General features: G+C 43.2%; 1 protein-coding gene across 10 annotated transcripts in view; it reads right to left on the bottom strand.

The window, feature by feature from the left end:
* Positions 1-12,493, bottom strand: part of CCNYL1 (cyclin Y like 1) — a 109,162-nt gene that overhangs the window by 83,954 nt on the left and 12,715 nt on the right. For 6 of the 10 annotated variants that reach the window (XM_044241432.1, XM_044241433.1, XM_044241436.1 and 3 more), the window contains exons 2-3: positions 4,720-4,843; positions 4,256-4,401 (exon numbers count right to left, since the gene is read on the bottom strand). The gene's annotated coding sequence lies outside the window, so the exon portion shown is untranslated. Of the gene's footprint in view, positions 1-4,226; positions 4,402-4,719; positions 4,844-12,493 lie in introns of all 10 variants that reach the window. The other 4 variants (XM_044241434.1, XM_044241438.1, XM_044241435.1 and 1 more) reach the window with 1 other exon arrangement.

Genomic DNA, 12,493 nt, shown 5'->3' with positions numbered 1-12,493 from the left:
ATTTTTATTTTTTTACGATTATTTATTTATTTATTTGACAGACAGATCACAAGTAGGCAGAGAGGCAGGCAGAGAGAGAGAGAGAGAGAGGAGGAAGCAGGCTCCCTGCTGAGCAGAGAGCCGGATGCGGGGCTCGATCCCAGGACCCTGAGATCATGACCTGAGAGGAAGGCAGAGGCTTTAACCCACTGAGCCACCCAGGCGCCCCCAAGTGTTTATTTTTAAAGATTTTTTTTTTATTTATTAGAGAGAAAGAGAGCAAACGCAGGGGGAGGAGGGAGAAGAGAGTCCCAGCTGAGCAGGAAGTCCCATGACACAGGCCCTGGGATCAGGAACTAAGCCAAAGGCAGATGCTCAACCAACTGAGCCACCACCCAGGCGCCCCAGCCAAGTTTTTTTAACGCTAAGGCCATGCTCTCATTATTATATCATGACACCTCAAGGTCGAAGTCTTTTAAGATTTATAATAGACACGGTTTGTTATTTTGATAATTATTTATTAGGTATGTGCTGTACAGTTCACAGCCATAGAGTCTCCTAAGCCTGAGAGATATCTTAGAGAACGTCTCATCTAATCCCCCCATTTACAAATGAGGAGGTTGACAGCCTGACACAACTTATAAACTGTATAGTGAATAGAATGATATCGTCATGCTCTGTAGAGATTTTTTTCTATTTGATTTTTAAGTGTTCTATTTTGAATTTAAAAGCAATACAAGCTCAATGCTGAAAAACTGTAAATGAGAAATTTAAAAAATTTGTAATTTCTATTCCAATTGCCCTAACTCTTATTGATAAATGAGGCTTTAGACTTAGCTCACTGGTACGTGCTAGACCTTAGGAAACAGATGTATCTATCAGGCAAATGACTATATATTTGTATATATACACATGTACATACATAATTAGTTAACATTATAGTCTTTATAAAATATGGTATTATTCTCACTGAACATCATGAATATTTTCTTATTTTATTAAAATTCTTTAGAAATATTCTTTTTTTTAGTTTTTTTAAAATTTATTTGACAGAAATCACAAGTAGGCAGGGAGGCAGGCACAGAGCGGGGTGGGGGCAGGCTCCCCATCGAGCAGAGAGCCTGATGTGGGGCTCGATCCCAGAACCCTGGGATCACAACCTGAGCAGAAGGCAGAGGTTTTAACCCACTGAGCCACCGAGGCACCCCTAGAAATATTCTTAAATGATGGAAAGAATTTTTATCATAATCATAAAAGTAATAATTGCTCAGTGGGGATAGATTTTTAAAATATAATTCTGAAGTAAAAACTATTTTCCCATCAATAAGAAATAATCATCATTAATTTGGTTGCTTTGTTTTGCTTTTTTTTTTTTTTTTTTTGCTGTGGAGAACATTTCTTTGCTCTGTGTGTGTGTGTATATAATCGAGACAAATGGAATAGACATTTTTAAACCCTTGACACATTTTCCCAAATTGCTTTCCAGAAAGTTTATGCTTACTTAAAACAGCAGAATTGGTGAATGAGAATGTTCATCTCACAACATGCTCACCAACTTTAGATGTTATCTTTTCAAAATTTTTTGCTAATTTTATCATGGGAAAAATGGTTATGAATGTGAACTTATTAAAAATATTAATTGTGAAATTATTGCTTATATTTGTCATATTTTATGAAGCAAGTAAGGTTAACCATGTAATATTAAGAGCTCTGTATAACTAAACTCTAGCTTATATCATGCCTATTTAGACTAATATTAAACCAAGGCTTTAAATACAAGCCCTAAAACAATGGCTTAAAAACAGTTTTGCAAAATTGCATTATATTAAATTGAAATAAACAGAATAAGTACCAGGTAAAGTAGGTCCAAGAGCTTCAAGTAAGAATTCTTTTTTTTTTTTTTGAAGAATTTTTTTTTAAAGATTTATTTATTTATTTGACAGACACAGATCACAAGTAGGCAGAGAGGCAGGCAGAGAGAGGAGGAAGCCGACTCCCTGCTGAGCAGAGAGCCCGATGCAGGGCTCGATCCCAGGACCCTGGGATCATGACCTGAGCTGAAGGCAGAGGCTTAACCCCCTGAGCCACCCAGGCGCCCTACTTGGGTCTACTTTAAAGCCACCGCCAGCTTGGAGAGATATACATCAAAGTCACAATGCACAAAATGCTACTGTTAGAAACCTAAATGCCTTCAGAAAAAGTTTAATTCCTAGTCCAGTTACTACTTTGCTAAGGCTCCGCAATGTTGCTCTATGTGCCCCTCCTGTCCTTTTGTATGCGAATGTTTTTTAAACAAATATTTATTCCTGTTAAATTTTCAGTACGATTTACATGCCAGCATTGACCCTGATGCTGTGAGGATGCTGTCTGATGAAGGTGAAGGGAATTACGTTTACGGGTTTGCAGTGATTGGTATCCGTATTGAAGAGAGGAAAGCTCTCTAAAGGCCTGATGTATGAGGAAAGCCACTTTAGATTTCTTTGTAAGTCAGTATGACTGTACATAAACTTTGTTCAAAGCGAAAGCCTGATTTATGGCCCACCAAGCATACATTGTGAACCTACTTTATAAATGAGTGGCTTAAAGGAAAACCATCTTGTCCTAAAGCTATCAATGTTTTTACTCCCTGTATTCCTTGACGTTGAAACTTGTGATTCCTGGGGCTCAGCTGGTTGTGCATCTGCCTTTGGCTCAGGTTGTGATCTCAGAGTCCTGGGATGGAGTCCCGTGTCATGTGGGGCTCCCTGCTCAGCAGGAAGCCTGCTTCTCCCTCTTCCTCTGACCCTTTCCCTGCTTCTGCTCTCTCTCTCTCTCAAATAAATAAATAAAATCTTTAAAAAAAAAAAAAACAGGAGTAAAAAAAAGCTATGTGACTTGCCTCTTACCAGAATTCTTAAACAAACAAACAAAAAACCAAAAAAAAACCAACAAAAAAACCACACCAAAACAAAAAAACTCATGATTGCTGCCTCTATGTTAATCTATAATCTTTGGAGCTTCTAAAAGATGTAAAAAGTGTATAACCCTGTAAAAGTTGTTCATTCTCCGGAGCTCTTTTTTTCCTGTGAAGAGTGTGTTTCCTGGGCAGCTGTCTTAACTTGGGCTAGAAAAAACTCTCTTTCTTACTTTTAGAGATTCTAAAGGGTTTGCTCATTTTGCGTCTCAACAGTATTCAGAGTTCACAGCCCTAAAAAGATCTTCTGCCCCGCCCAAGGGGAGGCCCTGCTGGTTTGTGATGTCAGTGTGTAAAGCTACCCTCTGCGTCTCTAGAGAACTATGTGAGATAATCTTGGGAGAAGGAGCAAGAGAGAAATTAATCTTGCTCTTTTTTTTTTTTTTTAAAGACTTCATTTATTTATTTGACAGAGAGAGATCACAAGTAGGCAGAGAGGCAGGCAGAGAGGAGGAAGCAGGCTCCCTGCTGAGCAGAGAGCCCGATGTGGGGCTCGATCCCAGGACCCTGGGATCATGACCCGAGCCGAAGGCAGAGGCTTTAACCCACTGAGCCACCCAGGCGCCCCCGCAAGAAAGAAATTAAAGTGTTTGGATTGTATTTTGTAAGTATCAAGACACGTGAGAACAGATGCAAACTTTTGCAATCGATTACAGCCTGTGAATGTCATATGATGCTGTTACTAGCATTACCACCTGAAAAATGAAATCCCTTCATAGTGAATGTATTGTCTGTTCTGTGACTGATACTTGATAATGATTAATGCTATCACTGTTCTGGAAACTTTGTGTTAAAAATGCAGGATAATCATCCTAAAGGAAGCATGGAATTCCAGCTCTTTGTCCTGACATTCAGGGCCTTACACAACAGTGACCTAACAAAACTTCTAAGCTCCATCTCTTCCCTGTGCAAATCCAGGAAAACTAGTTACTCAACATTCCCTTCCCATCTCCCTGCTTCCTTAGTGGCAGTCACTCGTCTAGAATGCCCCTCTCACCAACACATGGTCTGGCAGGTCTGACAATCCAGGATCATCTCAAATGCCACCTCCTCCATGATGTGCCTTTCCTGTGAACTCCTTTCTCTACTCTGGCAGAGGTTCTTTGAAGATAGAAGCTACATCTCATACAACAGTAGACCTCTAGCTTGTTCCCCCTCATTCCCAAGTATCAGGTTGTTGCAGGGAAATGACTACCCAGCCAGGGACCACACTGGCCAATCTCTGACATCCGGGTGTGCCCAAGGGGCTTGTTCTTACAGGTGGATGCAAGTGGCAGTGACAAGTGTCACTTACGGGCTAGGCGTCGTAAGAAGTGTGCATACCTTCTTTACTCTTCTAATGCTTAGGCAGCTTGAACCAAGATTCTGATGTCCAAGAAGATGGCAGGAACTCAAGACAGAAGGAGTCCAAATTCCTGGATCATCAGGTGGAAGAGAGTTGCCTGATGTCCTAGGACAGCATCACTGAGCTGTTGAGTGAGCACGAAATTAAGTTCCATTGGGTTAAGCCACTGAAATCTGATGTTTTCTTTCTTACAGAGCTAGACCCATTTCCTGCCCAATATAGCTTGGTATTCTCAGTATTTGGCTCATTCCATTTTATAAAGCAGGTGGTCCAAAAGTATTTGTTAAATCAAAGGGAAAATTCAGAGACAAGTACAAAGAAAGATAAATCGGGTTATACTATTAGTTGGAGATATCTGATGACACTAAAATGTTCTTTTAACCCTAACTTCTTAAAAAATATTTCTTGCTCAAGTCATTTGTCTTACATTATGAGTACTTACACATTGAGATCAGTTGTCACTTTGTTCTTGGCAGAGAGAATATAGGATGTTTTGTGAATTGACGGTCATTCCAGTTGAATGTGGGTGCCAAGTTTCCTCTGGTTACATGAGCCAGATGGCATAACTGTGAACAAATAATGGTGAAATGAAAGACAATCCTTTTTGATTGTCAGATTCTTGGGTCAGATTTTCTAATATGATGTAACTGGTGGATAGGGGCCCTTGGCCAATAGCACTTCCATTCACCCTCCAGTTAGACTTACATTATAAAATGATGATACTGTTATTGGTGGTGTTATTTCTTAGGTCGTGCTCAGTCATACAAAAGGGAGATCTCTCTTAGCGCCAAGCTCCAAATTTCATCAAATAAAAACAAGCAAGGGTCATCAGCCCTCCAAACCAAACATTAGGCTGATTCAATATGACTGGGTATTTGTTAGATATTGCATTAAAAACTCAAGAGTGTAAAGCTTGAAGAGTAAGAAGAAGAAGACAAGGTGACCAGAAATGTGCTATGTCTGGTCTTTCCCTCCACATTCCTAGCACTTAGTCAAGGGTGAGATCTTTATCTCATCATTTAGATTCAAGTGTAGTCCAGTGTCCCCTCATACAGCGTAAAGAACTCCCTCGAGTATTTCTTGCAGGATAGGTCAATGACTGACAAATGAAATCTTTCAAGTTTTGTTTATATTTGTTTATTTGAATAACTTTCAATGACACATTTTACAAAAAGATTTATCCATTCATTTTAGAGAGAGAGAGAGAGTGTGTATGTGTGAAAAGGGGGTGGGGGGAGGTGTGGGCAGAAGGGTGGAGGGAGAGGGAGAGGGAGAGAGAATCTTCAGCAGACTCCCCACTGAGCACAGAACCCGACACAGGGGTCAGTCCCACCACTCTGAGATCATGACCTGAGCCAAGTTGGACGCTCAACCAGCTGAACCACGCAAGCACTCCTCAATGATGTATTTTTGATGGAAGGTTTGCTGGATGAACAATTCTGTTTTTGTTTCAGCACTTTGAATAGATCATCCCCCTCATGGCTGGCCTCCCCAGTTTCTGGTGAGAAAAGCCAACTGTTTATATACTAACGATCAATTATACATGATACTGGATTTCTCTCTTGCTGTCTTCAAGATTCACCCCCCCATCTCTGGCTTTAGGCAGTTGGACAGTCCATCTATGGTGCATTTCAGCATGCCTGTATTTGGGTTAAGTTTGTTGAGTTTCTAGGATGTGCAGATTAATCTTTTCCATCAAATTTGGGGAGTTTTGGCCATTATTTCTTCAAGTATTCTTTTTTTTTCTTCAAGTATTCTTGCTGCCTCTTTTTCTCTGGTCTCCTTACAGACTCCCAATATGCATTAGTTGGTTAATTTCCATTTCCTTATTAAAATTTTTTTTATGCAGGCATAAGTACTCCTATAGATTTATTCCTACAGATAAAATCACTAGGTTATGACAATGACATTACAAGTTTTGATAAATATGGCCAATTGCCTTCTCAAATGTTTAGAACAAGCCTCATACCCACAGCGTCCGAGCAAGCCCATTTCTCTTAGGGACTTTTTATTGATTATGTTGGAGATTCTTTTTAAATATTGGATGAGGTAACTTATTTTCATTTGGGCCACAGTTCCTGAGACGAGTCTTACTGCCTCTCAGAATCTTCCAACGATGATGTTGTTACCTGCTCTATTAGCTCCTCCTAGAATTACCCTCAGAAAATATTCATGAAGTAGGAAGAAATGATGGGCACATTTCCCAATGCTTTTTTCTTCTATTCTGTTTTGTTTCTCACTGAAGAGAAGTCTGTTCATTCTAAATTACCTCTATCTCAAATGATAGGGTCAACTGTGACCCTCCTCTGGGCACTCAAGGCTGTGGGGAGACATACAATGTCTGTTTTGTTAACTGTTTTTTTCCACTCAAATTACCTGATGTGAACATTTTCCAATGTCGTCGTCGTTGTCGTCTTCTTCTTATTATTTTTAAGCTTATTTATTTAAGTGATCGCTACACCTAAGGTGGGACTCAAACTCACGACCCCGAGATCAAGAGTGGCAGCTCTTCCGCTGATTGAGCCAGGCGTCCCTCCAGTGTCTTCTTCAATACAATTCATAATGGCTGCATAGGAATTAATAACTGCTTAACAACAATAACAACACTGATTTTGGTCGTGTTGTTTCTATTTTTCCCTGTTATAAATAACACTGAAATGATTATTAATAATCTCTAGGCGAGCAGAGCCTTATTTTATTTTTTGTTGTGTGGCAGCCCCTAGCATAGAATCTGCCTCGAAAAAGACATCAGTAAGCGTGTGTAGAATGAATAAGTGATTGAATAACAAACTTTAATAGGTATTTAAACCTTTAATTCCAAATTTGATTATTTTCTTCAAAAAATACCCAGAGGAGAAATTGATGGGTAGGTAGATGTGTATGTTTTTTTAAACTCTTGGTCAGAATTTTCAAATTGCCTACGGAAAGTTTTTGCCAATTTACACACCCACTGGGTGTATATGGGAATGCCTGCTTCTCCCCCCCAGCCAAATACTGACTTGTTGAAATCTATGTAACTGATGGTCAGAGGATAGGGTATTCTTACTAGTTTTAATGTGCATTCTTGTAGGGCAAAGGATATTGAAATTTTTACGTATCTTTTACTATTTGCTCCTTTGACCAGCAGAACTCATTGGTTTGGGAAGGAGAACTGGTCTCTCGGACTCTTGGGGGCCATAGCCTGGGGCTACTCAGGGAAGGAAAGGGCTGTCTTGCGACTCATATGACACCTGCTTCTCAGGCAATTTCTCAGGGTGTCATCTTTATTGGCATAAAAGAGAAGCAAGGAGAGTCCAGTTGTACCTTGCTCCTGGCAGTTTGCCTCTCCCTGTGCTGTGACCCCAGGCAATTTCGGTTTATCTTCTAGATTTTAGGAATTTAGCAGCGGGCTTTGATCACACTTCCACTGATACTCACCTTCCCCTAGGCAGAGGGTTTCCAAGCTTTTTTGGTTTCGTCCCCATGCTGGCAAACCATTGTCAAGCATGTCTTTCTAGGTTAAACCTATTAACTAACAAAATCTATGCATGTAGTATAAATTTTAATGGATTAATTACATATAAATCCATTACATGAAACTCAAAATTTTAAAGGTTTCATTTTTTACTTGAGAGAGCACACACGTGCACAAGCTCACGTGCAGGGGCGGGGCGGGGGGCAGAGGGAGAGGGAGAGGGAATCCCAAACGGACCTCACACTGAGCCTGAGGAGGGGATCTCGACCCTGCGATCATGACTTGAGCTGAAATCAAGAGTCAGACATTTAACTGATGGAGCCACCCAGGGGGCCCTGAAAGCCAAAATTTTAAAGGGTGACATTAAAAACATACATAACTGGCAGCTCCGTTCCTTCCTGCTGCTCAGTGATGCTGCCTTTTGGACTCCGCACGTTGGAGTCCCCACTCTAGGGTAGCTGCATGAAAGCAGGTTGTCTCCTGTCTGAGCAGGTGGGCTGTTGACACAGTTATTTTTTTTTTTAATTTTTAAAATTATTTTTAAAGATTTTATTTATTTACTTGACAAAGATCACAAGGAGGCAGAGAGGCAGAGAGAGAGGGAAGCAGACTCACCACTGAGCAGAGAGCCCGATGTGGGGCTCAATCCTAGGACCCTGAGATCATGACCTGAGCTGAAAGCAGAGGCTTAACCCACTGAGCCACCCAGGCGCCCCTGGTGACACATTTCTTAGGGAGTCAGACCTCTACCATCTCCACCACCTCCACCATAGACCAGTGGGCTGTACAAACTAGCACTTTCTATGGGTGCTGCTGAAGGGCCGCTGACACCGGGACAGGCTGTTCAGCAAAACGCAGGCTGCGTCCTCCAATGCACACTTTGTGTGAGGACAGGGAACCTTTCTCGCTCTGCTTGCTCTCTGCTATCTCACCATCTGTGGCTAATCTGCTTGTTCAAAGATGGCCTTGACATTTGAGTAAAGGCAGGTGAAGCAGGATCCTGGTCAGGTCGCACCCTTGGCTGTTTCCGGTAGATTTTGCGTCACAGTGATCCAAGTGAGTCAAGTATTTGGTTCACACCATATTGTGTCAACATGTAAAGTCTCTGGACAGAGAAATAAACACACAAAATAATGTATAATCTAACTGATGTAATGAAAGACACGACACACAAAAGTTATGGCGGGGATGTCTTTACGGTAAAATTTACCACCAAGTGCTTTCAAGGAAATACCTTTCCCTAAAGAGAGAAGAAAACTTCTCCAATAGATTTGATTTAAAAACTTTGACAAGGAGAGAATGAGAACCTCCGGAGCACGACCTGCTGATGCCACCCCAAAGGCTCAGCTGTATTTGAAAGGGCAAGTGTCTCTGGAGTCAGATAACTAGGTTTTTTGTTTTAAGGATTTTATTTATTTATTTGAGATAGACAGAGAGAGAGAGAACAAGCATGAGTAGCGTGAGCAGCAGAGGGAGAAGGAGAAGCAGACTCCCGCTGAGCAGGGAGCCTGACATGGGGCTCGACCTCGGGACTTTGGGACCATGACCTGAGCCCAAGGCTCAGCTTAATGGACACCAGGCACCCCAGACAACTGGATTTTGAACTAGCTTTGGATCCCAAGCCTGCTGTGGGCTAGCACTGCAACCTCTGACACTGAGATCTTCAGTCTACAGAGGGGAGAAAAATAATCCTTTCAACTTAGCAACGTCAAGAGGGTCAAACAAGAGAATGCTGACCAACCATCCTGCCTATGGTAGTTGCTCAGTAAATATGTGTTTATTCCTTCCTCACGCTCTTTGGGCAACGGGGATTTCTTTCATGCCTGCTTATGCCCTGATTTCAGAGTTGGCCTCTTTTTTCTCTTAGCATTCATGATGTAGATCATTTCTCAGAGTTGCCTTAGCTACCTAAAAAATGCCTTCAATATGAAACTTTTATTTTAGAAGTTTATGCTCCATTTGATCGTTTCTAAGTCTGAAATGCAACCAAACGATAGCTCTGGTAAAGTCAGTGGGTATAGCCTCAGGTGCTTCCATAATACGACTGGCATCAGAACTGTTTTTGGCTTCATGAACTGCTTTTTTCCTTGTTTAATTATAGGCGACTCCAGTGTTCCACGAATTCACATATACAGCGAAATGCGCACTCACACCCACCGGAAAAAACCTGTTTTAGGAGAAGGCTTCTCCATCCGGTTCTCTCTGCTCAGCTTTTCTTTGCTCCTTATTCAGTTCTGTAAATACAGGTTTATATTTAGCCCTTTTTTGATTTCCCATATGTTCCTTCTAAAAACATTCCCTATTAAGGGATTTTCACTAGTTGATCTCGTGGAGAACTACTGAGTGAACACGACCCCAGGCAGGCGTGACCAAGGTGTGTGTCGGTGGCATCACAACTAAGCCAGGAGGGAAGGAAGCCTGGCAGCACCTCATCTTTTCTGGAAAACTTGCTGCTAATGGACTAGGAGGGTTTAACCCGGTGGGTGTGGAGGCCAAATTCATGCCCCTTTGCCATCTCTGCTCTGTGGGGAGTGCGCAGCCAGAGGATGGGAAAGGTCAGGTCACGGCCTCACAGACCAGAGGTAACCAGCTTCCTGTGTTGGGAGAAGCCAGGATGCCGACGGGTCCAGGGACAGGGCAGGCTGGAGTGCCTGCCTAGCTTGGCCCAGCCCGGCCCAGTCGGGCCGGGTCTCTGACTGCCGACCAGCCGTTCTCCGAAGGAGCTGCTCCTGTTCTCGGGAAACAACTTACACGGGGCCCAAAAGGACAGGCAGGGAGAGGGGAAGCGTTTCAGAGCTGGTGAGCCTGGCCCTGGGATCCTCTACCAGCCACCTCGAATCAGTCACGCGGGGTCCCAGTTTCCTCATCTGTAAAGGGGTTCACGTTACGTGCTTTGCGTGGTAGTGAGTGTGCGCGGCACTCACTAGTGCTCCCTGAACAAGGCTATGCCTCAGTGGCCGGCCCCGGACTCTGCTGTTCACCCATCTATGCCGGGTCTCACTCTGGCTTTCCTGAATTTAGCTCCTGTGTCATAAAATACATCTTGGGTTGCCTTTCAGTGCTTTGTCTTTTTGTTCTGTGGCTTTTGTTTTTCCTGCTTTTCACTCTGGTTGATTTACCCCAGTAGAGAGTGAGTTCTGCTTCTTTTTTTCTAGAAATTTGGTTTCTATGGTTGCTAAAGGTCACCACATTTACCGACCTTGAGCTAAGGACCCGGGTGATTTCACCGCACTCCTGGGAGAGCATGGGTGTTCTTTGCTCGGCTTGTTAAAGAATTAACCTTCTTCCAGCCTTCACCAGCCCCAGCGGCTCCGAGCGCCTGGTGCTCCTTCCCCTCCCTGGGAGTTCCCACGACTGTCACACCAGGCCTCTGTGCCCTTTGACACACTTTGGGAAGCCTGAAGTCCTGACACGTGGCCGTTCTGTCCTTCTTCTGAGAGCACGCCTGCACCCGGGACCCCCACACTCCTGCTCCTCTGCTGTAGGAAGGACTGGGCGGCCTACCTTGAACCCCAATCCCCGGAACCCTGCTGGCTAAACCAGCTTGGTTTTACCCGCAGCTGGAGGCCATGCCTTCCAACCTCTTCTCACTCTGTAAACAGAAATCTTTTTTGCCTTCAGCTTTATGCACTGTCTTACTTCTCAGCTTGTTTAGAACCCAGAGAAGAACAGGAGAGATTCTATTTCTTGGGGTTCCAAGACCCCATTGGTACTGTCAATGAATGAAGCTGGCTAGGGGAAAGGCAGTAGAGGGGAATGTGGGACCCTGAGGAGAAGGTGCGGTCAAGAGGGTAGAGCCAGCTTGTTGCTAGCTTGTGGGCATTTGGACCCACTTTGGCCAGATAGTTCAAACTTTTTTTTTTTTTTAAAGATTTCACCTATTTATTTCAGAGAGACAGAGAGAAAGAGAGAGAGCATGAGAAGAGAGAGGGCAGAGGGAGAAGCAGACTCCCTGCTGAGCAGGGAGCCCAATGTGGGTCTTGATCCCAGGACTCCAGGATCACGACCTGAGCCGAAGGCAGTCACCTAACCAACTGAGCCACCCAGGTGCCCAGATATTTCAAATTTTTAAAGAAAACCAGAGATCTGGGTTTCTATCTGCTACTTCCCTACTCCTCAATGTTGACAGTGAAACTAAAAAAACAGAACCCCGTGGTGTGGATGAACAAAACACAATGCCAGTCTGAGACAGCTGCCTGCACTTGGTTCTGGACCCCCAGGGTGCCGTCTTCCTGGTCCCCTGTGCATGTGCAGGTAATTCTAATTCCATCATCCAGCTGGAAAAATGTCCTTAGACTTCATCAGGATACTCGGACTCCAAAGGCCCCGTATCTTCTGGGGAGGGGCACTGTTGTAAGGCTGTGAGTTAGTTTGGAACTGCAAGCTAGCATTTTTATTTGATAATACATCATTCTCCTTTTGATGCCATGTGAAATGCATCCACTTTGAGAGTTACACACAAATTAATAAGCACAGGCAAAGGACAGGCAAACGGTTCCATCCCTTTCCTTGGAATCATCAAAAGATAAAGAGTCCACCATGCCTTACCCGAGGAGGCACCATACCTGTGGGTACCACCGAAGCCCAGGTTGAGAAAACACACACAGAAGATGACAACCTCTACAAACTCTTGAGCATCACTGACTCAGAAGCATCTAAGAAGTGGAGTTTGAACTTAAAACCCCGGAAGTAAGGCAGGCAATAGTTGGGTAGGATAGCTCTCAACTGTAACTTCCATGCCATCCGTTGTCAGGTATTTCCT

The sequence above is a fragment of the Neovison vison genome, chromosome 3 (assembly GCF_020171115.1).
Source record: "Neovison vison isolate M4711 chromosome 3, ASM_NN_V1, whole genome shotgun sequence".
Taxonomy (NCBI): domain Eukaryota; kingdom Metazoa; phylum Chordata; class Mammalia; order Carnivora; family Mustelidae; genus Neogale; species Neogale vison.
The sequence above is the reverse complement of the archived record's forward strand: the minus strand, read 5'-3'. Positions and strand labels throughout refer to the sequence as shown.